The 22191-nt window shown below is 48.6% G+C and overlaps 1 long non-coding RNA gene across 2 annotated transcripts in view; it reads left to right on the top strand.

Moving 5' to 3' along the window:
* LOC117197779 (uncharacterized) overlaps positions 1–22191 on the top strand; it is a 231081-nt gene that overhangs the window by 90984 nt on the left and 117906 nt on the right. For both annotated transcript variants that reach the window (XR_007472119.1, XR_007472118.1), the window contains exon 3: positions 10759–11083. This is a non-coding gene — a long non-coding RNA (uncharacterized LOC117197779). The remainder of the gene's footprint in view (positions 1–10758; positions 11084–22191) is intronic.

The following is a 22191-nucleotide window of genomic DNA, read 5'->3' as shown; positions in this document are numbered from 1 at the left end:
GGGAGAGCCAGCGTGCTGCACAGAGGGGCAGCCACTGTAAGCACCTGAGCTGAGCGAACTCACGGGGAAAACTTCACCTGCTTCCTTGTGGCTGGAACACAGCTGGGAGAGGTTAGGCTTGAGGAGTGGGCAGGGTCTTGTCAGCCTCGGGAAGCTTGGACTTCTTGCCCTTTGGCAAAGGGGACCCCTGAGAAGGTTTGGATCAAGGGACAGAGAGACGGGGAGCAGAGGTGGGAAGACAGGTCAAGAGGCTGCTGCAAGAGAGTAGCCAGGATGGATGGTGACCTGCTCTAAACAAGCAACATCACAGGTGGAAAGAAGGAGGCTGGAGAGGTAACGGGGAGAGGATCAAGTCAAGGAGACTGATGTAAGTGGAACAGGAACGTAGGAGCAATCTGGGCACCCTCCGTGCTTAACAACTAAAGCAGTGGTAGATACTCAAAAATCGTTATTGGATAAATGAAAAATTGTGCGAATTATCTTTGTTCTCAACCCTGTCTGGCTATGAAGAACAGATGAGATCTTCATATAAAAGCACTGGAAACTTGTACAAATTCAGAAAGTGGTTCAGCTACTAAAACAGAGTCCCAAAATAGTAACGGCTGCAACATAATAGAAGGTTATCTTTCTCTTTCATGCAACAGTCTGTGTAAACGTATGGGGCTGATAGGTCAGCTTCACAATCGTCTGAAATCCAAGCTCCTTCTCTCTTGTTGGCCTTCCATCTTCCATGCATTGTTTCCATCTCATGGCCCAGTATGGCTGCTTTAGCCCCTGCCACCACATCTGCATTCCATCCATTTCCATTTTATCTGTGTGCCAGCCAGTGATAAAGGGGAAAGGGCATGCACTTCCTTTAAGGACATGACACAAAGTTGTACACATCACTTCTAGTCATATACTTTGGCCAATACTCAGTTATACGACCATACTCACCTGCAGGAGAGGCTGGGAATTGCGTTCTTATTCCAGCAGTCATAGTCCCAGCTAAAACATGACAATTCTATTTCTAAAAGGAGAGAGGAGAAAAAACTGGGGGAGACAAATAGTCGGCCACAGTACTCATCATTTGAAACCCATTTAGCAAATTCTAACACTTGTTAAATCTGGATGGTATACACATGGGGTTGATTAGATTATTATTCTCCGTAGTTTTCTGTATGTTTGAAACACTTGATAATGATAAAAAGTGCTATATTGAAGTGAGCATCTCCACGATTTATCTCCATTTTTCTCTGTCTCTGCCAGTTACTCATTGTGATTTGTTATTTGGGGCTACAAATAACAGCATATCTGATTAAGAGTAACTTAAAGAAGAGGAGTTTGTTACTCAACAAGAAGCCTGAAGACTGGGGCTTCCAGGTTCCATCAGCAGTTCATTCGTGTCAGGATCCTCATCAACTCAGTGGTTCTCTAAACCTTTCTTCATGGTCCCAAAACAGTTGCCACAGTCCAGATGTCATCTATTCACACCACTGCATCCAGAGCATTTCTCTCAACCTTGGCACTGTTGACATCTGGGGCAGATTAGTCTTGGTCGTGGCACCTGTCCTATGCATTGTAGGATGTGGCCTCTACCCACTGGATGCCAGTAGCACCACCCCCTTAGTTGTGATAATCAAAAATGTCTCCAGACATTGCCAGATGCCCCATGGGGGACAAAATCACTCCCAGCTGAGAATAACTGGTCCAAACTAGGAAAGAAGGGAAGGAAAAAGGAAACTATTTTCTCAGTGCAGCTTATTCTCTCTTCAGTGAGAAACACATTTTCCAGAAGCCCCAGAAGACCTTCCCCTTGACTTCCATGGGCCGGGGTGGGTCACATGCCCACGCTCTACTGCAAGAGACCCTGGAATGCAGCTTCTGCCATTTTCTGCTATTCTAGGAGGAGTGGCTCTGCTAGGGAAGGAGGAGGATGGAGACGGCTGTGGTGTGTGTGCTCAGCAGCATCCGCGTGATGGGGTTTCACAGGAGGGACCAGGTATCTTTCCAGAGGTCTTTAAACAGGCGGCAAGGACTGTCTGTGGAGACAGCCTGACTTGAAGGATGCGGCTCCCTGATATTAGTGTTACATGCTTTACACCATGGACGTGATGAATTGTCGCCTCACCTCTGTGGGGAGGGACTATTTTTATCCCTCTTACAGAGATGAAGACATGAGGCTGAGAAGGATGAAGCCACTTGCTGCAGGTCCCACAGCTCCTGAACGGGGCAGCTGAGTGCTATACCTGTCTGTCTCCAAAGCCCATGTGTGTCACAGAGTCCTGTCAGGGGACAGAAGCCACACCAGCTTTTCTCACAGAAAGAATTAGTGTAAAGGATCGTGAACTAAGTGTTAAAAAAAAACTCAAGAGGCAACAAGAGAACATGAAGGTATCACAGAGGAAGCAACTTCTGGGAGCAGCTGCCACGCCAGGGCTCTGGGGACAAGGAAAGGAGCTGTTGAAGCCTGCGGGAGGGTCACCACGGGCTCGGCCCCGGGCCTCTGAAGCGGGCACTGGCCAGCTGGTGCTGGTGGCCCTGCACAGCACAGAGAGGCCGGCAGTGGGACTCTTGGAAAAACTACAGATGAGAACAGACTGCTCCAGCTGCAGTGAAGGTGTACTGGGAAGATGCTGAAGCCAGAGCTGGACCAGGAAACAGACAGGACAGAGCGTGTGCCCCTGCATCCTCCAAGCCCACCAGCCGGAGGAGAAGGAAGGTGGTTTTCAGAGACCCAGCCCAGCACCACAGGGCAGAGCACAGAGAGGTGAGGGGCTCAGGAGCAATCCGTAATAATCAGCTCACCGGCCAGCCTTCTTCCCTCCCTGCCGGATGCTGGGAGCTAGGCAGGCTCCCTGGAGAGGGCAGATGATTGGGTATCTGCAGGGCTGGGGCCAAGAGATAGCCCTTCAGGACCCTTCGGTGCTCAGGGGGCCGGCTTGAGAGGAGATGCGGCAGGGCCACAGATAAAGCCAACTGGCCGCCGGATTTCCAGACTCCCCAGTGCCTTGCTTGATGTCACATGGCTCTCAGCTGTTATTATCCCATTGAAGCTCCTTCTGCTACATCTTCCTGTACTGCAGAAGCTAGACGGGAAAAAAGGAGCCACTTCCCTGGTTCCTTTGCACCTAGGATATTTGGGATGCGATTCTGCTCCTCTAGCTGAGATTTGAAGGATGGTGAGGCCAAGGCCGTCCGTCTTCCTGCTGCCTTGGGTTTTCTGGAACCATCCAGTTTTTTCATAACTGCATTTCAGTGACCATTCGCCAATTATGTGCAAGGTTTAGGGGTCTTTGGAGAGGTGAAGGCTTCTTGTTTCCAGGATCACAGCTTCTACTGTGTGTTCTTGAAGCCAGAAGTTCTGACAGCTGCGTGTGGGTCGGCACTTTCCTGATGGAGGTTGGTTCACCAGCTTCCTTGGTGGGGCAGTTCTGCTGTGTTTTTCCTGGAAAGCCAGCCCAGAGACTGCTCCTTTTGAAATTCCAGTGGCTTTTGTAAGCACGTATTACCTTCTAGTAATTTCTTTTTAAAAAAAGTAGGTAGAGGGGCTTCCCTGGTGGTGCAGTGGTTGAGGGTCCGCCTGCCGATACAGCGGACACGGGTTCGTGCCCCGGTCCGGGAGGATCCCACGTGCCGCGGAGCGGCTGGGCCCGTGAGCCGTGGCCGCTGGGCCTGCGCGTCTGGAGCCTGTGCTCCGCGGCAGGAGGGGCCACGGCAGTGAGAGGCCCGCGTACCGCAAAAAAAAAAAAAAAAAAAAAAAAAAACTAGGTAGAGTGGCTCCTTGCTTCTGCAGCTGAACGCTGACGACCTCAATCATGCCTGTGATCTTCACAACACCACTGATTCCATCTTACCGATGAGAAAACCGAGGCCCACAGTAGTTCAGCATCCGGCTTGAGGTTACACTAAGTAGTCAGTATTAGTGTCAGAACCATAATATGAACCCAGATCTTCTGCTCCCTAACCCTGTGCCTTCCCTCGTAATCCCAGGAGGGTGTGGTTTTTAAACTGTAGTTGAAAGTGCAGTCTGAAGCCCACATTTCACTTGCAAACCAGAAACCACTTTTGTACTGAATTAATTTGAGCCTGATTCTTGTTTGTTTCAATTGCATGATTGAAAAGGAATAATGATTCTCCTCTGGAAAATAATGATTCTCCTATCAGGTTGAGTGGCTGTGATTGGCAGGGCCCCGCACACACACACACAGTAGCCCCACAGCGGCTGCAGGTGGGTGCCCTGTGCTGTTGACCCTTGTCCCCAGCCCCGGGCATGAGTGTAGGACAAGATGGTACAGAAGGGTTCATGATTTCTCAGGCCATTCAGTGCCAGGTGCTCGGCCCCGGGGTGAATCACATGATTGTTGACCATCTGTGTGCAGTGCGGGTGGCCACACCCTGGTACAGATCAGAAAACACCATTCTTTAAGGTCACAGTTGATCAGCAGGTGCATGGGGTGGCCGTAGTTTTGACCAGCTCAGCCTCCTGTCCTCGCCTTGCTGGTAACAGGGTGACAGCACCCTTGTTTTCCTTTGCAGGGGGCCTTCCCATCCTCAGGCCATGTGAGGTTTCTTTGCAGGCTCCAGGGGGAAGGCCTGACTCGGGCCTGAATAAGTACCACATTCCATCCCTGCATTACAAGGATTTGGTCAGGTGTTAACCTGTGGCCCAAGTGAGCTAAAGGAGAATTGGTTCTGTGACTTCTCTTGAATTATTGGGAAAGAGAAGGTGGTTCTTTCTGTTGGAGTTAAAGATGCAAGTATGGATCTGCTGGGGTTAGTTACCCCAGGCAGACAGCCTGTCAAAAGGTGGAAACCGGGGAGGGGCAGTGGGGAGGTAGAGCCAAAAGAGAGAGAGGAGACAGATTCCCAATGACATTGTTTACAACGCTGGATCCAGCCCTACCTGAAACCATCTCCTCCCACCATACGTTTCTCAGTTATGCAAGACAGTGAACTCCTCACTTTGCTGAAGCCAGTTTGAGTTGGCCTCTTAGTTACTTTCACTTCACTGTATCCTGACTGCTACACAGATCCTTTTTCCAGGGGTGTTCCATGTTCTTTCCACCAAACCAACCTGTCCCCCTACCTCCCACCCCAGGTGGGTTAAGCTTGGATTGGTCTAAACTACAAATGACTGAACTCCTCCAGGATTGCCAACCTAGCTTCTCATGTGGCAAACACTCAAGGTTCAGTCTGTCATGCTTCTTTTACTTCTCCAAATTTTTATTTCTCCAAATTAACTTAGGATTGGCTTAAGATGCCACCTACCAAGTTGCCCTGAAATCAGTGTCCCCCTCGTAGGGCTTTTGCTCTCTGCTTCCCTGGATTGTCAGTGGGAAGGCATCCTGGAGAAGGGGAACAGCTGAACTGAGTTTTGAAGAGTTTTGCATTATTAATACATTAAAGAGCAGGAGAAATGCCCTCCAGGGAACCATCAATCTGTGTGAAGGCAGATACAAACAAGAACAGGGTGAAGGCTTGGAGTTTTATGGTCAGGTCAGAGAGCTCCACCAATTTTTTTTTTAAGACTTTCCATTAAAATGTCATATATAGAGAGAGAAATGTGCATATAAGTGTGCAGCTGGGTGAATTTTCACCAAGAGAACACAGCCATGTCACATGCCTATGGATCCAGAAGCAGAGCATAATCAGTGCCCATGAAGCTACATGTCCCTTTTCTGTCACTATGCCTTCCAGGGGGGAAGGTCTATCCTGACTTCTCACATCCACACCCTGGGCTAGTTTTGCCTGTTTTCAACTTTATGAAAATGGAATCAAATTTTTCCTGTCACTGGCATCTGTTATTCAGCATTGTGAGGTATGCACATCCTTCTCATCATATGTAGTTATATGTTGTTTATGCTCAATGCTGTAGGGCAGGGTTCAGCAAACTTTTTCTATACAGGACTAGATAGTAAATATAGGAGTCTTCTCAGGCCATTTGATCTCTGTCACAACTACTCAACTCTGATGTTATCGTGTGAAAGCAGCTATGGACAATGTTTAAACCAATGGACAGGGCTGTGTCCTAAGAAAATGTTATTTACAAAAACAGGCAACCTGGATTACAAACAGAGAGCCGTAGTTTTCCGACCGCTGCTGTAGAATATTCCATTGTGTGAGTATACTACAATTTCTTCATCTATGCCGTTGATGAGTTTTGGGTTAGGTTTTAATTTGAGACTATTTATGAATAGTGATATGAACATTCTTGTACATGTGTTTGGTGAACAGATGTTTGCATTTCTGCTGGGTATGTTCCAGGGAGCGGAATTGCTGGGTTGTAAGTTGTACATATGTCCAGCTTTAGAAGCTGCTGCTCAGTAGTTTTGCAAAGTGGTTGTACCAATTTATTCTCCTCTATCTACAAGCAGCCGTGTCTGCATCCCAGTTGCTTCATTTCTTTGCTAACGCTTGGCATTTTCACATCAGCCTTTCAGGTGGGTGCATAATGGTATCGCTTTATGGTTTCAACCTGCGTTTCCCTGATAAGTAATGCAGCTCAGCTCCTTTTCATGTGTTCATAGCCGTTTTGGATCTCTTCTGTGTGAAGTACCTCTTCCAATAACTTTTTATGCCTTTTATTTGCATCAATTACCTTCTGCCTTGACGATAAGTCTTGCTGTCTCCTTCAGGGAGTGTGTCTATTTTCTAAACTCAGGAGTCTTCAGGAGCCCATGTTATGCATATGTTACTAATTTGCCTTTAATTCTACTGTGAGATGTTTGCCCTCTAAGAATCTGTTTCAGGTTCTTTTCCCTTAAGAAATTTTGATCCCGTGCTTGCATGTGTAAGTTCTTTCCCAATTCTTCTTCCTTCAATACGCGGTAGCTGCCAAATAGATTTCTCTTCTTTATCTACCACATTTAGACAAAGTAAAACAAACAAAACGATCTCTACTTCAGCCTTCATGGGTGCTTTGATTTTGAGCTCTCTCCCTACTTCCCAAATCCATCCTTCTCTCCCCCTGGTAGTTCTCTCCTTCCCCACTGGAACTCCCACTAGCCCCTCCTCATCTTATCTCCTTTATTGACTATTTTAATGAATTAAGAAAAAGCCCCATAGCCAGTCAGACAAGTTCCCTTCCCAGAGAGCAAAGGCAAAGCTGATAGAATTTTTCTTTAGAATTTAAGATGACAAGGCTGTGAATATTCTCATGACTGCCTATCTTTGTCTTTGCCACTGGTAGGTTCTGTGTCCATGCCAATAAATATCGTCTTGAACGTTTTAAAACATGGAAAACAAGTTAGGGGTCTCTCATATTTGATCCTTGCAATTAAGGACACTGAGCCCATGACTACCGTGGGAACTTATTTTCGAGGACTCTGCTTCCTGAGGACTAACCACGGGGCAGGTACTATGTGCATCAGGTGTCCCTAAGATCATCCCTAGGTTTGATGATTTGCTAAGAGGATTGAGCATATAGTTGAACTCAGGGCTTCTTATGGCAAAAGGATACAGAGGGAAATCCACAAAGGGAAAAGGCACGTGCAGCAAAGTCCAGGGGAAATCAGGCACAAGCACGCCGAGCCCTCTCCCGGGGAGTCACAAGACAGGCATAATTTCTCCAGCAATGAGTTGTGACAACACATACGGAACGTTACCTTCCAGGGATGCTCATTAGGGACTCAGTGCCCAGGGTCTTTACTGGGGCTGGTAAATAGGCACTCCTTGCCTGGCATGTACCAAATTTCCCTGAAGGGAAACAAGTGTTCAGCAGAAACCACGCTGTTTGTGCAGATAGTTTAGCTACCCTTGTCAGGGAATGATGGGAACCTTCCTGAAATCTGCCTTCCCAGATGCCAGCTAAGGGCCAACTTTGTAAGCAGACCTTTCAAAGGACAGCAGCCAGACCAGCTATGATAACGCATTTTGGCAGAGTGAGGCATTTGAAATTCACAAGCCCTCCCAGCACCATCACAAAGCTGTACAATCATTATCCCTATTTGGAGGAGAAAAGACTAAGTCTCAGAGAGGGTGGAGAACTCTACTCAGAGCTAATAAGTGGTAAAACCTGGACATAGACGAAGTGAAATTACAGGCCATGTTGTTCTCACCATGCCCCACTGCCTCTCAATTCTTTAATCTTAATATTTAACTGCTTAACAGCCAACCTTTGCTGAGTCCTTTCTATGGGCCAGGCGCTGTGCTAGATGCTTCTACAACAGCTCATTTAAGCCTCTTGAGGGTGTGTGTTATTATTATCCCCATTTTACGGCTGAGAAAACTGAGGCACAGAGCTATTGAAAAATGAACATCATCAGGCCATAATAATTGTGGCTATGTGCTGGGTGCTTCCGAGGTCCAGACACGGTGGTAAACATTTCCCATGCTCATTAATCTTCATGATATCCTTATAAGATAGAACTGCGGCAGCTCCAGAATTGGGGATGGGAAGGAGTTAGGGATGGCAGTCTGGCTGGAAGGGGCTTGAGGTTTATATATCCCTTTACCTGAGATTGAGGAAACCCGCCTACCCGTGTCAGGGGTGGGGGTGGGGGAGCCTCCAGGGGAGTAGGCACCGCTTTTGTCCCCAGTTTATGGATGAGGTTCAGGACTAGGAAGTAACATGCTTAAGCCACACAGCAGCTCCCGTGGGTGCCCTGGTTCCACTGCCCCAGGCACGTTCCTCCTGCGTGGATCTGCCAGCTTTGCCCAGCTGCTTCTCCTCAGCGGCCTCTGTAGAGCAAAGGTGAGCTGAGGGTGGATCTTAATGGAGCAAAGCTAGTACGAGGAGAAGATCCAAAGTTCCAGGAAAGCAAGCCTGATGCAGGGCTCCAGGAGTTCAGAGGAAAGTAAGGCAGATGCTTCCAGGAGAGGCACCAGGCAACTCATTCACGCAGTCCAGAAGGAGGGGAGCCGACTAGGCTTTGATGAACTTTCAGTGCGAAGTGCCCTGTTTTGTTAGGTGGAGATGGGCCCCACGTGAGTCCTTCCTCATCCTCTCCCACGCCTACCTTTGCCCCACCCTGGCCCCCACCCATCAGAGGAGGAACTTACTTGAGCGGGGGAAAGGGCTCCTTGGAACCCTTGCCCTCAGAGGAGAAGACGTGGACCTGGCTGAGACAGAGCAGCTGAGGACTTCTGCAAGCCCAGGGTGCTAACTGGCGCTTCTAGCAGATACGAGAGAGGGAAACGTGGTAGAAAACACAGGGCCAACCAGAGGGCTCTGCTGGCTCTGCTGAGTCCCTGCCGTGTCATGCACACCTGTCCTGAGGCGATGCAATTGGTGAAACATGCCCCCCTCCCTCCGAAAACTGACAACCAGTGTTGATTTTGCCAATTCTAGAAAGTAGTGGCTAATGTTATCGTGCTGATCATGCAGTGTAGTGTGGTGTCGAGTTTATTTTCAGGGAAGAATTCACTTTATTCTTTTTTTAAGACTTTTTTTTTTGGATGTGGACCATTTTTAAAGTCTTCTTGAATTTGTTACAATATTGCTTCTGTTTTATGTTTTGGTTTCTGGGCCCAGAGGTATGTGGGATCGTAGCTCCCTGACCAGGGATCAAACCCACACCCCTCTGTGTTGGGAGGCAAAGTCTTAACCACTGGACCACCAGGGAAGTCCCGAGACTTCACTTTAATTTAGAGCATCACGGGGCCTGAAGCTGCTGCTTCCATTGCATGTTCCCTGCAGTTTGCAGAGAAATGAAATAAGGCAGCAGAGATTGCCAAGTTGGGCACTTGCAAGGACTCTGGAGGCAGCCCTTGTGAAGTGTGTAGGGTTGTTCCAAGGGCAAATTAATGCTCAGTGGAGACGCGGCTTCTGCCTACGTTTGAAGGCCCATCCCCTCAGCTAAGCACCCGGCGCACAGGGGTGACTCAACCTCTCCAACTAGGGAACCGAGGACAACACGGTGCTACCCTGACTTTCCAGTTCAGGCCAACTTTGGGTAGGTCACTTCGGTTCTCCAGGCCTCAGCTTCCTAATCTGCAAAATGGAAATAACCATCCTTCCTAAGGCTGTGGTTAAATGAGACAATGAACAGCAAATGTGGGGCACTTAGCATCTGGCACCAGAAAGTGGTTCATAAACGTCAGGTGCTGCTTCTGCCGCTGATGCTATAGTGACCACGGGGTAATACCGAGCAAAGGACGTGAGCGCAGCCCAGTGATGGAGGTGGGAGGAAAGACTTCCGTATCAGCTCAGGGGCATCTGCTCCGATTCTCACCTCTGAGAGCAGACAGTGGATGTTTACCACCAACCCTTCCTTCCCTCCCACCTTCCTTCAGCTCCTGGAATTTCCTTCAGGTATTAAATACCCCCATGCAGCCAGGGCCTTGGTGAAAGCTGACTCCACCCCCTTGGTCCGGCAGTGAGCCCCGATTGGCTTACAGGGATCAGCACCGTCCATTTCCTGCCCAGTCATTGGTTTGCAGGCAAGCATGTGACCTAGCGGATCCAATCAGGGTGCATCTTGTTTGAACCTGCATTCACCTGCCCCGCATGTGATGTGGAAAGGCGTGGCCGCGGGATGCAGGCAGCCTTGATGGGGATGTTGCTGAGACGGCAGAGCTGAGGAATAGAAAACACCTGGGCCACATGTAGCATTGTTAAGTCTCGGGACTCATCCAACCCGGAAGCTGGATCTCACCTGCACTTTCCGTTTGGACAAACCAGAGCTCCTCGGTTGCGCCAGCCAGTGCAAGTTGCCTTTCTTGGTTACTTGCAACTAGAAACACCCTGTCGGGATGCACTCCTGTAGGTGTAATTGTTCAGCTTCCACGTTTTCCTTGGAGAGGACAGTGACCTTTTCTTATCCTCTGTGTTCGCAGCTTCTCGCCAGAGTCTAGGACACCTCAGGCACTCCATCATCGCTTGTTGAATTCATAGGACGTTACTTACCTCATGGAACTTGTAGTCTCCTTGAAAAATGAGACACATGTGTCTGCATCTAAATAAGATGTGAGACAAGCTGGGACCAAGGCCCAGTGCTAGTTCTACAGGAAATCGATGCTGTCATACTTGCTCTTCCTCCTTGAAGCGACCTTATGACGCTGGACAAACAGGACAAACAGCGAATGCCAAAACCACCCCTATGGACCAACTGGGCTTGGGAAAATATTCATGGAGACCAGGGGAGGTTTTTTTCCTTAAAAGGTAAGTTGGAATTTATTGAAACTAGGAGACAGGCCCCATACAAAGTGTCCATTAGAACACATTTGGTTCAAATGGGGCAGAAAAATTGGTTGCAAAAATGGCTTAAGCAAAACAAGAGAGAGAGGGAGAGAAAACGTATTGGTGTGTGAAAGAAAAAATCCAGGGGAGCTCCACCTTCAGGGACATAGCGAGCAGAACCTTAGCTCTTCTGCGCCACCCAGAACCGCCTTTCTCTGTGTTGGCTTCAGTCTCTTGCTCTGCCTGGGAGCAAAATGACGGCGGCATCTGCCACCACTACATCCCCGTGGGCTCCCAGCTGCATCTCCTCTACCTCGTTGGCCCAAGGGCCCATCCCAGTACCAGTCACTGTGGCTGGGTGAGGGTCATGCTTTGATTAATTTGGGCTTTGGACACACGCTTCACCTCTTTGGGAGGGTCTCATTGGCTGGTCCCTAAGACATTAGGGAGCACTCTTGCCAGAAGGAGGGTGAGGGGTCCTGGGGACAAAAGCAAGAGCGATGGACAGAAAGAGTGGAAACAAAGATATTCACCCATTTTCACGGCACACATGGTGGAAGGCCTACCATTCCTCAGACTCTGCTGGGACTAGGGGACAAATGAGGGACAGGGCTTGGCTTTGAGGAGTTCACAGCTCAGAGGACAGGTGAGAGTTTATTCCTGTCTGGCTTAAAATAAGGACGAGCACAGAGCTGCACAGGACCTCTGGTGTCTCCCAGCCCCTTTATCCCTTCTCTTTCTGTAGGAAGATGGAAATCCCTTCAACCCTTATCACGGTGTCACGTGAATGTGCTTAGGATTGGACCAGCTTCTTGTCCTCTCTGCTTCGGTTTCTGCATCTTTAACATCAGGATTATAAGAGCATGTGCCTCCCAGGGCTGTAGAGAGGGAGAAGAGACGTGGTGCCTGGGAAACACTGAGCATAGCACCAGGGTCCGAGTGAGGGCTCCATGAAGGTTAACTCTGTCCTGTTTCGTTGGGGTGATGTCAGTGGTATTGGGACAAGTCTGCCTGTAACGTGCTTCTTTTTACTCTTCGTGGAGGATGGATGGAGAAGAGGGTAGAGCCAGACTGCCTGGCTGTGGGTTTGTGTCTTAGTCTGCTTGGGCTGCCATAACAAAGTACCACAGACTGGGGGGCTTAAACAGCAGACATTTATTTTCTCACAGTTCTGGAGGCTGGAAAGCTGAGATCAGGGTGTCAGTATGATTGGGTTCTGGTGAGAGCTCTCCTCCTGACCTGCAGCTACTTTCTTGTTGTGTCCTCACATGGCAGGGATTGAGAGGGGTGGAGGAGGGACAGGGAGGGAAAGGGAGGGACAGAGAGAGACAGAGAGCTATCTCTTCCTCTTCTATAAGGTCACAGTTCTATCAGATTAGGACCCCACCCTTATTATTTCATTTAACCTTAATTGCCTCCTAAAGATCTTATCTCCAAGTATAGTCACACTGGGGGGTTAGGGCTTCAACATATGAATTTTAGGGGGACACAGTTTAGTCCATAGCAAACAACGTAACCTTCCTAGACCTCAGTTTGCACATCTGTGTCTCATAATAGACTTATAAGACTTATCTCATAAGTCTGTTACGTGTATATAGAAAGTACCCAGTATATCTTCATCACTACTTTTTTTGTCTTACTAGCTAGCAACCAAGGACTTTGATTTATCTCAGCAGCCCCCGACAGCCTCTGGCTCCATCCCCAGCACATAGTGCGTGTTCAGCGATTGTTGGTTTAGTGAATCCATAACGTATTGCTTCGTTTGCACAGTGCTGTGTGCACTGGTGAGAGGTTGGGGTATCAGGCCACTGTGTGTGACACATTAGCTAAGATTCAGATTCAGGTGTTGTTACAAAGAAACCAAAATAACAGTATCTGAATCAAGGCAGTTTATTTTTCCATCACATGATAGTCTGGATGAGGTGATCCAGAGCTGGGACAGTGGCTTCATGGCATCAGGGACCCAGGCACCTTCCCTGTTGTGGCTCCGTGATGCCTCGGATATTCCTCTCATTTGAATAACCCAAGATGGCTTCCTCTCATCTGCATGGTCCCTGTTCCAGGTAGCAAAGGGGGGACAGAGATGAAGGAAGAGTGCGCCACTTCCCTCCAAAGGCATCCCATTGAACAGAGCTTGCTCATGCAGCCATGCCTAGCAAGGGAGCTGGGTAGTGTGGTTGCCGGTTGGGCATCCATGAGTTCCATCAGAAAGTGGGGATTCTGTCACTAGCAGAGACACGTGGGGATTGGATATTGGGGCACAGTTAGCAGTCTCTGCCCAAGACTTCTGCTTCTCCAGGGGCAAGGGCTAGATCTCTGCCTCATGGATGAAGAAGAGCCCAGGTGGGAGGTGAACTGGGATTTGTCCAAAGAGAGATGTCCTTTAGGAAGATGAAGGCCGTGGAGAAGGTCTTGTTCGCGAGCCAACACAGGATCTTCAGTCAACCGGGACCCTCCCTTCTCACCCCTCTGCTCTGGGACCCTGCTAAGGCCCTGCCCAGGTAAAAGAAGGAGGCAGTTTCATTTATTGTCAGATCCCCAGGGCCCATCGAGGAGATGGAGGGGACGTAGGCCTGACCTGCAGAGCTCTGGAGGGACCCAAGGCGAATTGCGCCACTGCTTTCCTCCGAGTGGGAGACGTGGCTTCAAGGACAAGGAGAAATTTCGAAGTCAAGAGAAAATAGCTTTTCTAGGCGGTACCTTCTTCTAGAAGCAGAGCTTGCTTCCTGTTCCTCTGGGCAGCCCCAGTGCTACATGAGGCCTGGCACATAGTAGGCATGCTACTGAACAAACAATTTCTTGCAGTTTTTCCTCCACTTCTTTAGACTTTAAAGACTTGGGCTCAGGAGGTGAATATTGCCTTATGATTTATTTTGATCACTCAGCAACGTGAGGCCCAGTGCCTGGCACACAGTAGGTGCTCAGCTGTATGGTTTCCCAGCACCTCTGGAAATGCATCATGTATCATCAGGCCTTTGGAAAAGGAGGGTCTCCATCCTTACAACCTCCTTGCTATGGAGTCAGGGCTGACCAATTCTTAAACATGCAGAAAGGGAGAGCGGTGATAACAGCTTTAATAACAGTGTGCACCAACTGAGCACCTACTGTGTGCTGGACTCTATGCCAGGTGCTTGACAAGTTCTCTCAAATCCTTCACCAGCCCTTCAACGTGAGGATTATTATCTCCATTTTCTAGAGGCAACTGAAATGAGGCGAGAACTTAGCTCATCCCTTTAGAGCAGAGACTGGCAAACTATGGCCCATGGGTCAAATCTGGCCCGCCACCTGTTTCTGTAAATAAAGTTTTATTGGCATACAGCCACCGCCATTCATTTACATAATGCATGCAGCTGCTTTCCCACTACAACGGCGGAGTAGTTGCGACAGAGACCATATGGCCCGCAAAGCCTAAAATATTTACTATCTGGCCCTTTACTGAAAGTTTGTCCGGTTTAGAGGAAACATGTGAATACTTTCTTTTTGCCAGGCTGGAAATCAGACCAAGAAAGGCTTTGCAAGCCATGGTGAGGCACTGAGCCTTGTTGGGCTGGCAGAGGATTGTCCCTGCAGGGGGCTGAATGTGTGTTTCAGGACAACCAGTCTGGCTGCTGAATGGACAATTACTAGCAGCGAGCGAGGGAAACCTATTAGGAGTTTGCTGAAATAATCCAGGCAACAGAAGGCTGGGCTGAAAGGTCCCGGTGGGGTGAGAGGTTTAGGAGGGAGAATCCACAGGACTGGCAGTGATTATCTGGAGGTGAGCGGGGGAGAGAAGACTTAGGGAAAAACTTCAGTCTGGGGAGGGGTTAGAGGTGACATTCACTGAGCTAAGAAACCAGGAGGCGGACGAGCAGCTGGTGTGCGGAGCAGGGAGTTTAGTTTGGGAGGTGTTGAGTTTGAGGTGTCTGCTGGATGTCTCAGCCGAGATGGCCAGCTGGAGGGTGGCCCTGTGAGTCTGGAGCTCAGGAGGGAGTGCCGGGTGTGCCCTGGAAGGTAGAGAGTTCAGGGTCCCCAGCAGGGAGGGCGTAAAGAATGGACTGAACAGTGGGGTGCGATTCAGACCTGGGGCCGAGTTCTTGAAAACCCAGGTTCTTGTCTCTCCAGCACCGCACTTCTCCTCGCGTCCTCCTGAGACCCCCTCTTGAGGGTCGGGTGGAGCTGCAGCCAGGAGGGGCGTCCGGAACGAAGCAAAACCCAGCCCATCCCCCAAACAGGCAGGCCCTACTCCTGGCCTCAGAAGCAGGGAGAGAATTGTCTGTCTACCTAGAGTCAGAGATCCCAGGAGAACTAGAGGCTGTCACTTTCTGAGAACTCGACACCTGTCACACTGACGAGGCCTTTCCTGGTGCCTCGCACCCCCAGCTGTGTTTCTGCTCTGAAGCGAGGCTCTGGGGAGCTGGGCTGCCCCCCCATTGGGATGCTTTTCTGGAGTTGTTTCCTCCTGTGGGCTCAGGTGAGCGCTTGCCTGCTGGAGAGAGCCGGAATGGGCCCCAGCCTGTCCCCGGGTACCATTTTGAGTATACACGGCGTCCAGGAGGCATGCCTGATACGGGTCTGGAAACGGAAGGCAAGTGGGAGGCCTCCTACATGCTGGAAATTCTTTGCACCTTAAAGAAGGCTGAGGAAGTCCTTCTCCTCCAGAGATATGACTGCTACCTCAGACTTATTTTTTGCCTTGAAAGATTTCAAGGCTGTCTGATTCTTGGAGCGAGGGGAAGCAGGGCCTTCAAAACAGACTGGTTACCTCCAGCAGAGAGCAGCTCAGGAGCTGGGACGATGCTGGTTTTCCTGTTGAAATCCCCGGTTGACTTCTGGTCGAATCTGCCCTGGAGTTTTGTTTACCTTCTCCCCTTTCTAGCGGAGGATGTTGCCCTCTGTGCCCCTGGCTGCCTTACATGTCTCGACTATCCCACAACTGATGAATGTTCTACGAGTCAGAACCATTTTGGCAACAAGCAACAAGTGCGAGTCCGACTGTCTTAAGCACAAAAAGGAATTTATTGGCTTGGTTCACTGAGATTTTTCTGGCATGGCATCTACTTCAGGTAAAGCTGGCTCAAATGATATCAGCAGAATCTGTCTATCTCTGGGCTCTGCTGCCCTCTACGCTGGCTTTATTCTCAGTCAGACTGTCCCCACATGGTGGGAAGATGGCTGTCAGCTCCAGACTTCATCTACCTGGTTTGGCATTTCCCAGCAGAAAGACAGTGCCTCTTGGCTAATTAACGTGTAGGGAAAGTCCTGGATTCAATGTCAGTGGCCCCAGCTGGAGTCATGTGACCATTTCTAGCCAATCACTGTGGCCAGGAAAATACTGCATTCTCCTTGGCCAGACCTGGGTCACACGTCCAGCCCTGGAGCTGGAGATCAGGACAACTCCATCAGAGCTACAGGGGCTGCGTGTGGGGCAGGGGTGGTTCTCCAGAGGTGACACACGGTTCTCTTTCCAGAAGGGAGTGTGCAGGGGGCAAGCAGAAATAACAGATGAATAACATTATGCTTGATACCTCAGAAGAGTGATGTGGAAATAGTATCTGTGAACTGGACTGGCACAAAAGGAGGAAGTACTAATGGCGGATTGTTATATGTAAGGCAGCCATCTGCATGGGGATAGGCCAGGCGTTGGAGTTCAGTGGCGGCAGGCGTCATATGTGTGTAGGGACTGGGAGAGGGAGGTGGGGGGACCCAAGACCTAGAGCATTAGGAATAGAGGCTCTAGAATGGGGTGGGGAGTCAGGTCTCCAACTTCCTCCTTCTTTCTATTTCCTTCCCTTCCTCCCTCCTCCCTCCCTCCTTCCCTTTTCCCTTTCTTCCTCCCTCTCACCCCAAATGTTTGAATGCTTGCTCTGTGCCAGGCATGCCATTGGGCACTAGGAACACACAGATGAACAAGATGGAAATGTTCCCTGCCTTTTAATGCGCATCTTCTCCTGGGGGAGAGATAATAACAGATAAATAAATGAGATCGGTTTTGAGAGATGAGCTAGAAAGTGACTGAAGTGTGGGCAGCTGCTTTCTCCAGGGTAGTCAGGGAGGGCTTCTTGGAGGAGGTGACATTTGGGCAGAGGCCAAGTGATGAGAAGGAACCAGCCCTGGGAAAAGTAGGGGTGGGAGAGGGAAGGCCTTGAGGTAGCAAAGAGCCCTGGGTAGGGCAGAAACAGCCAACTACCCACATAGGTAGAGCCTGGGGATGGAGAATGTGCTAGAGGGCAAAATAGGGCTGGGCGGGAGCAGAAGGGGCAGGCGTGGAAAGCTGGGCAAGGAGGTTGGATCTCAGGGCCGCTGGAAGGGAACTGAGCACCACCGCCTGCTGGTCTAGATGGAAGGGAGTGATGGCGATGGAGCCGCAGTGGCTGTGGCCCCACCTGATAGGAGAAAGAGAAGGAAGATCAACATCCTTCAGCCAACTCTGGACCAGCTGCCATGTACCTGTGTCCCTTAACCTTCAGAATGACCCCGTGAAAGGCAGGTCCCCATTTTACAGATGAGGAAACCGAGGCTCAGAGGGGTAAGTGGCCCAGGGCCTCTTGCCAGCCTGTAATGGAGCTATCATATGAACTCAGGTCTTTTCAACTCCCAGACTCTTCCTCCTACATGGATCTGCCTCTCACCACGTGGATTGCGAATGAGGCAGCAATCCAAAAGTGATTCATCGCTTCTCTTTTCTTCCCACCGCCCCTCATTTCCTTTCTTAATTTCCACATTTCTGAGCTGAAACAGGCTGGTATTTCAATTTGCCGGTAGCAGAGTAGCAGATGGGGGTGCGGGCAGCACAAAGGATGGGAGGCTGAACCCCACCTGGCCTCTGAGGCTGGCCGCCGCCCCCACCCCAGGCCAGATGCTCCCACAGCCTAAAAGATGGGGAGGGGCATCCGCCAGCGACCGCCCCCCCCCCTTCCCCAGCTCCTGAAGTGGTTTTGGAGTAGGAAAGAAAATATGCTTCTCCTAGCACGTAAATGTCAATTTACTTCATGCCTTCCTTTTTTTATCAGTGCAATTGGAAAGTAACTGCTATCTCCAAAGGAACGGTGCTGGTTTCATCTTCCAAATGCCACCACAGTAGGGATGGCACAGGGCTTAATAGAAGATTACTTTTTTACAGCTTGTGATCTCCCGAGTCTTTGAATTCTGATATCATCTTAGCCAGACACACGAGAGGACGAGTGGAAGATTGCCATCATAAACAACCCATGTGTCCTGCATTATGTCCACTTTTAGGGCCCCTTCACGAGAATCCTGAATTCTGGGATTCTGGGGTACTTGACATGGGCTCAGGCTTGAGGAATTTACTGCAGAAGAAGGAGTTCCTATTTCACCAAGACATTTTGTAGTAGATGTCTGTTGATTTTTGTCTGCCCAGTCACTTCTGAAAATAGGACTTTGATTCCCTGGGGGCATTACTGCCACCTCTACCCTTGATTCCTGCATTTTGGGTGGGGATGAAATCCACCTCTACTCCCTCACAAATGCACATTTTAGGAGTGGCCAAATTACCCAAGCCTGGCCAGTGGATGTATTCTCTCTCCAATCTACCTTGGTGATTCAGACATGAACAGGAAACCTAAGCCAGGCCACTTGGATTGGGGACTTATATAAGAAAAGGAACGAGGAGTCCTACTAGGAACTGGCTGAATGGGTAAGAGGCAAACTAGGAGCTGCTGGCAACCAGAGTTGGGAGAGTCTTTTTGATAATGAGGCCAACACAGAGGAAAGCAGAGCTAAAACTTGAGGGAGAGAGAGAGAAAGATGGAGTTCTGATGACATCACTTGAACACCTGGATCCAGCCATTCCTGAAGCTAATTAATTTTGAACTAGATACATGAGTTCATAAATTCAGTCTTATGGCAAGGGTACTGACTAACACTCTTACCTGTTGGTGTGATCCTGGCTGCATAGAGCAACTTTATCTCTGAGTTTCCACCCCCACCCCCCACATGTTGCTTCAAAGGGACAGCTCAAAGCAAGAAGGAAGGGTAGGATAGGAGCAAAGCATAGGCATTACTCCTTCCCACCAATGCAAACCCCATGGGGGCAAGGGGCAATCTCTGCAAGGTTTAGGTATTCCCTGGGGATCCCTGAAAAGGCTGTTCAAAGCATAAATGGCAAGGCTACATTCTGGGACAAAGTTGGCAGTTGTGGGGAAGGGGCAGGATTCTGGGGACCCCAGAGCGGAGAGGCTTCTCATGGCCCTCACTCTTGCTTTAACACAGGGGCTCCCAGCTTGCAGTCAGTAAGACTTCCTTACAGATACCTTCATTCTGCTTATTCACTCCCAGAATTGCCCTTCGACTCAGCAAACGTTGACTACGGACCATGCCAGGTGCTGGGAGTTGACGGACTTGGGTCCCTGTTTCCTCCATCTTTGTCCCTTAGTGACTGAGTAGTGTTGACAGGGTCCCTAACCGCTCAGAACAGGAATAACAATATCACCCACTCAAAGGACTGTTAGGAAGACTTAATGTTTGGCTGCAGGTCTGGCAAACAGTAAGCAACTGATAAGCCTTTGCCAGCATTTCTGTTCCAGAGACGGTTGTATCCTAGTCCGTGTGTGTGTGTGTGTGTGTGTGTGTGTGTGTGTGTGTGCGCGCGCGCGCGCGCACGCACGCACGCACGCGTGTGTGCGTGTGTGTGTGCGTGTGTGTTGGCGTTGGTGGGGGGTGGATGGGGGTGGCTCAAATTTTAAAGAGCTATGTAAATGGATTATTTCTATGTTGTATAGTTGATGGTAAGAGGGACAAGAGCCACAAGTACAAACAGCCCCAGGATCCCAGAAGGAGAGGTGTTCCACCTATAGGTGGGATTCAGGGAAGGCTTCCCGGAGGAGGTGAGCACTGAGCTGAGTCTTGAGGACTGAGTAGAAGTTGAACCAGAGAGTAGCAGGAGAGATGCTTACAGGTGTAGCATGAGCAGGAAGTTTGCCCAGTGTTTTGTTACTAGACAGTGGAATATGATGGAAATTGAGCACCAGAGGGTGAATTTAGAAAGGCCAGCAGGGAAAGATGAGTTCGGGCTAGAACAGTACATGGAATCATGCAGAAGATCTGCATGCATGTGTGAAACACAAACGATCAAATAAAACAAATGCGAGCCCAGGTGCACTTTGTTTAAGAAAAGAATATAAGAAGCACATATCCGGATCATACAAAATGATATTCAGAGAGGCAGAATTAAACTCCTTATCCTTTCCCTTTTTTTTTTAATATTTATTTATTTATTTATTTTCTTTTTAGTCATCCATTTTATACACATCAGTATAGACATGTCAATCCCAATCTCCCAGTTCATCCCACCACCACCACCCCCCCCCCCCACTGCTTTCCCCCCTTGGAGTCCATACGTCGTTTGTTCTCTACATCTGTGTCTCAATTTCTGCTCTGCAAACTGTTTCATCTGTACCATTTTCTAGGTTCCACATATATGCGTTAATATACGATATTTGTTTTTCTCTTTCTGATTTACTTCACTCTGTATGACAGTCTCTAGATGCATCCACATCTCTACAAATGACCCAATTTCATTCCTTTTTATGGCTAATATTCCATTGTATATATGTACCACATCTTCTTTATCCATTCGTCTGTCGATGGGCACTTAGGTTGCTTCCGTGACCTGGCTATTGTAAATAGTGCTGCAATGAAAATTGGGGTGCATGTGTTTTTTTGAATTATGGTTTTCTCTGGGTATATGCCCAGTAGTGGGATTACTGGATCATATGGTAATTCTATTTTTAGTTTCTTAAGGAACCTCCATACTGTTCTCCATAGTGGCTGTATCAATTTAATTTCCCACCAACAGTGTAAGAGGGTTCCCTTTTCTCCACACCCTCTCCAGCATTTGTTGTTTGTAGATTTTCTGATGATGCCCATTCTAACTGGTGTGAGGTGATACCTCATTGTAGGTTTTTTTTTTTTTTTTTTTTTTTTTTTTTTGCTGTACGCGGGCCTCTCACTGCTGTGGCCTCTCCCGCTGCGCAGCACAGGCTCCGGATGCGCAGGCTCAGCGGCCGTGGCTCACGGGCCTAGCCACTCCGCGGTATATGGGATCTTCCCGGACCGAGGCACGAACCCGTGTCCCCCGCATCGGCAGGCGGACTCTCAACCACTGCACCACCAGGGAATCCCCCGTTTTGTAGTTTTGATTTGCATTTCTCTAATAATTAGTGATGTTGAGCAGCTTTTCATGTGTTTATTGGCCATCTGTATGTCTTCTTTGGAGAAATGTCTATTTAGGTCTTATGCCCATATTTGGATTGGGTTGTTTGTTTTTTTAATATAAAGCTGTATGAGCTGTTTATATATTTTGGAGATTAATCGTTTGTCTAATGATTCATTTGCAAATATTTTCTCCCATTCTGAGGGTTGTCTTTTCGTCTTTATGGTTTCCTTTGCTGTGCAAAAGCTTTGAAGTTTCATTAGGTCCCATTTGTTTATTTTTGTTTTTATTTCCATTACTCTAGGAGGTGGCTCAAAAAAGATCTTGCTGTGATTTATGTCAAAGAGTGTTCTTCCTATGTTTTTCTCTAAGAGTTTTATAGTGCCTGGTCTTACATTTAGGTCTCTAATCCATTTTGAGTTTATTTTTGAGTATGGTGTTAGGGAGTGTTCTAATTTTATTCTTTTACATGTAGCTGTCCAGTTTTCTCAGCACCACTTATTTAAGAGACTGTCTTTTCTCCATTGTATATCCTTGCCTCCTTTGTCATAGATTAGTTGACCATAGATGCGTGGGTTTATCTCTGGGCTTTCTATCCTGTTCCATTGATCTATATTTCTGTTTTTTTTGTCAGTACCATATTGTCTTGATTACTGTAGCTTTGTAGTATAGTCTGCAGTCCGGGAGCCTGATTCCTCCAGTTCTGTTTTTTTCCCTCAAGACTGCTTTGACTATTCGGGATCTTTTGTGTCTCCATACAAATTTTAAGATTTTTTGTTCTAAGTCTGTAAAAAATGCCATTGGTAATTTGATAGGGATTGCATTGAATCTGTAGGTTGCTTTGGGTAGTATAGACATTTTCACAATATTGATTCTTCCAATCCAAGAACATGGTATATCTCTCCATCTGTTGGTATCATCTTTAATTTCTTTCATC

The sequence above is a fragment of the Orcinus orca genome, chromosome 16, assembly GCF_937001465.1.
Source record: "Orcinus orca chromosome 16, mOrcOrc1.1, whole genome shotgun sequence".
In the NCBI taxonomy this organism is placed as follows: domain Eukaryota; kingdom Metazoa; phylum Chordata; class Mammalia; order Artiodactyla; family Delphinidae; genus Orcinus; species Orcinus orca.
This window is presented reverse-complemented; position numbering and strand designations above follow the sequence as displayed.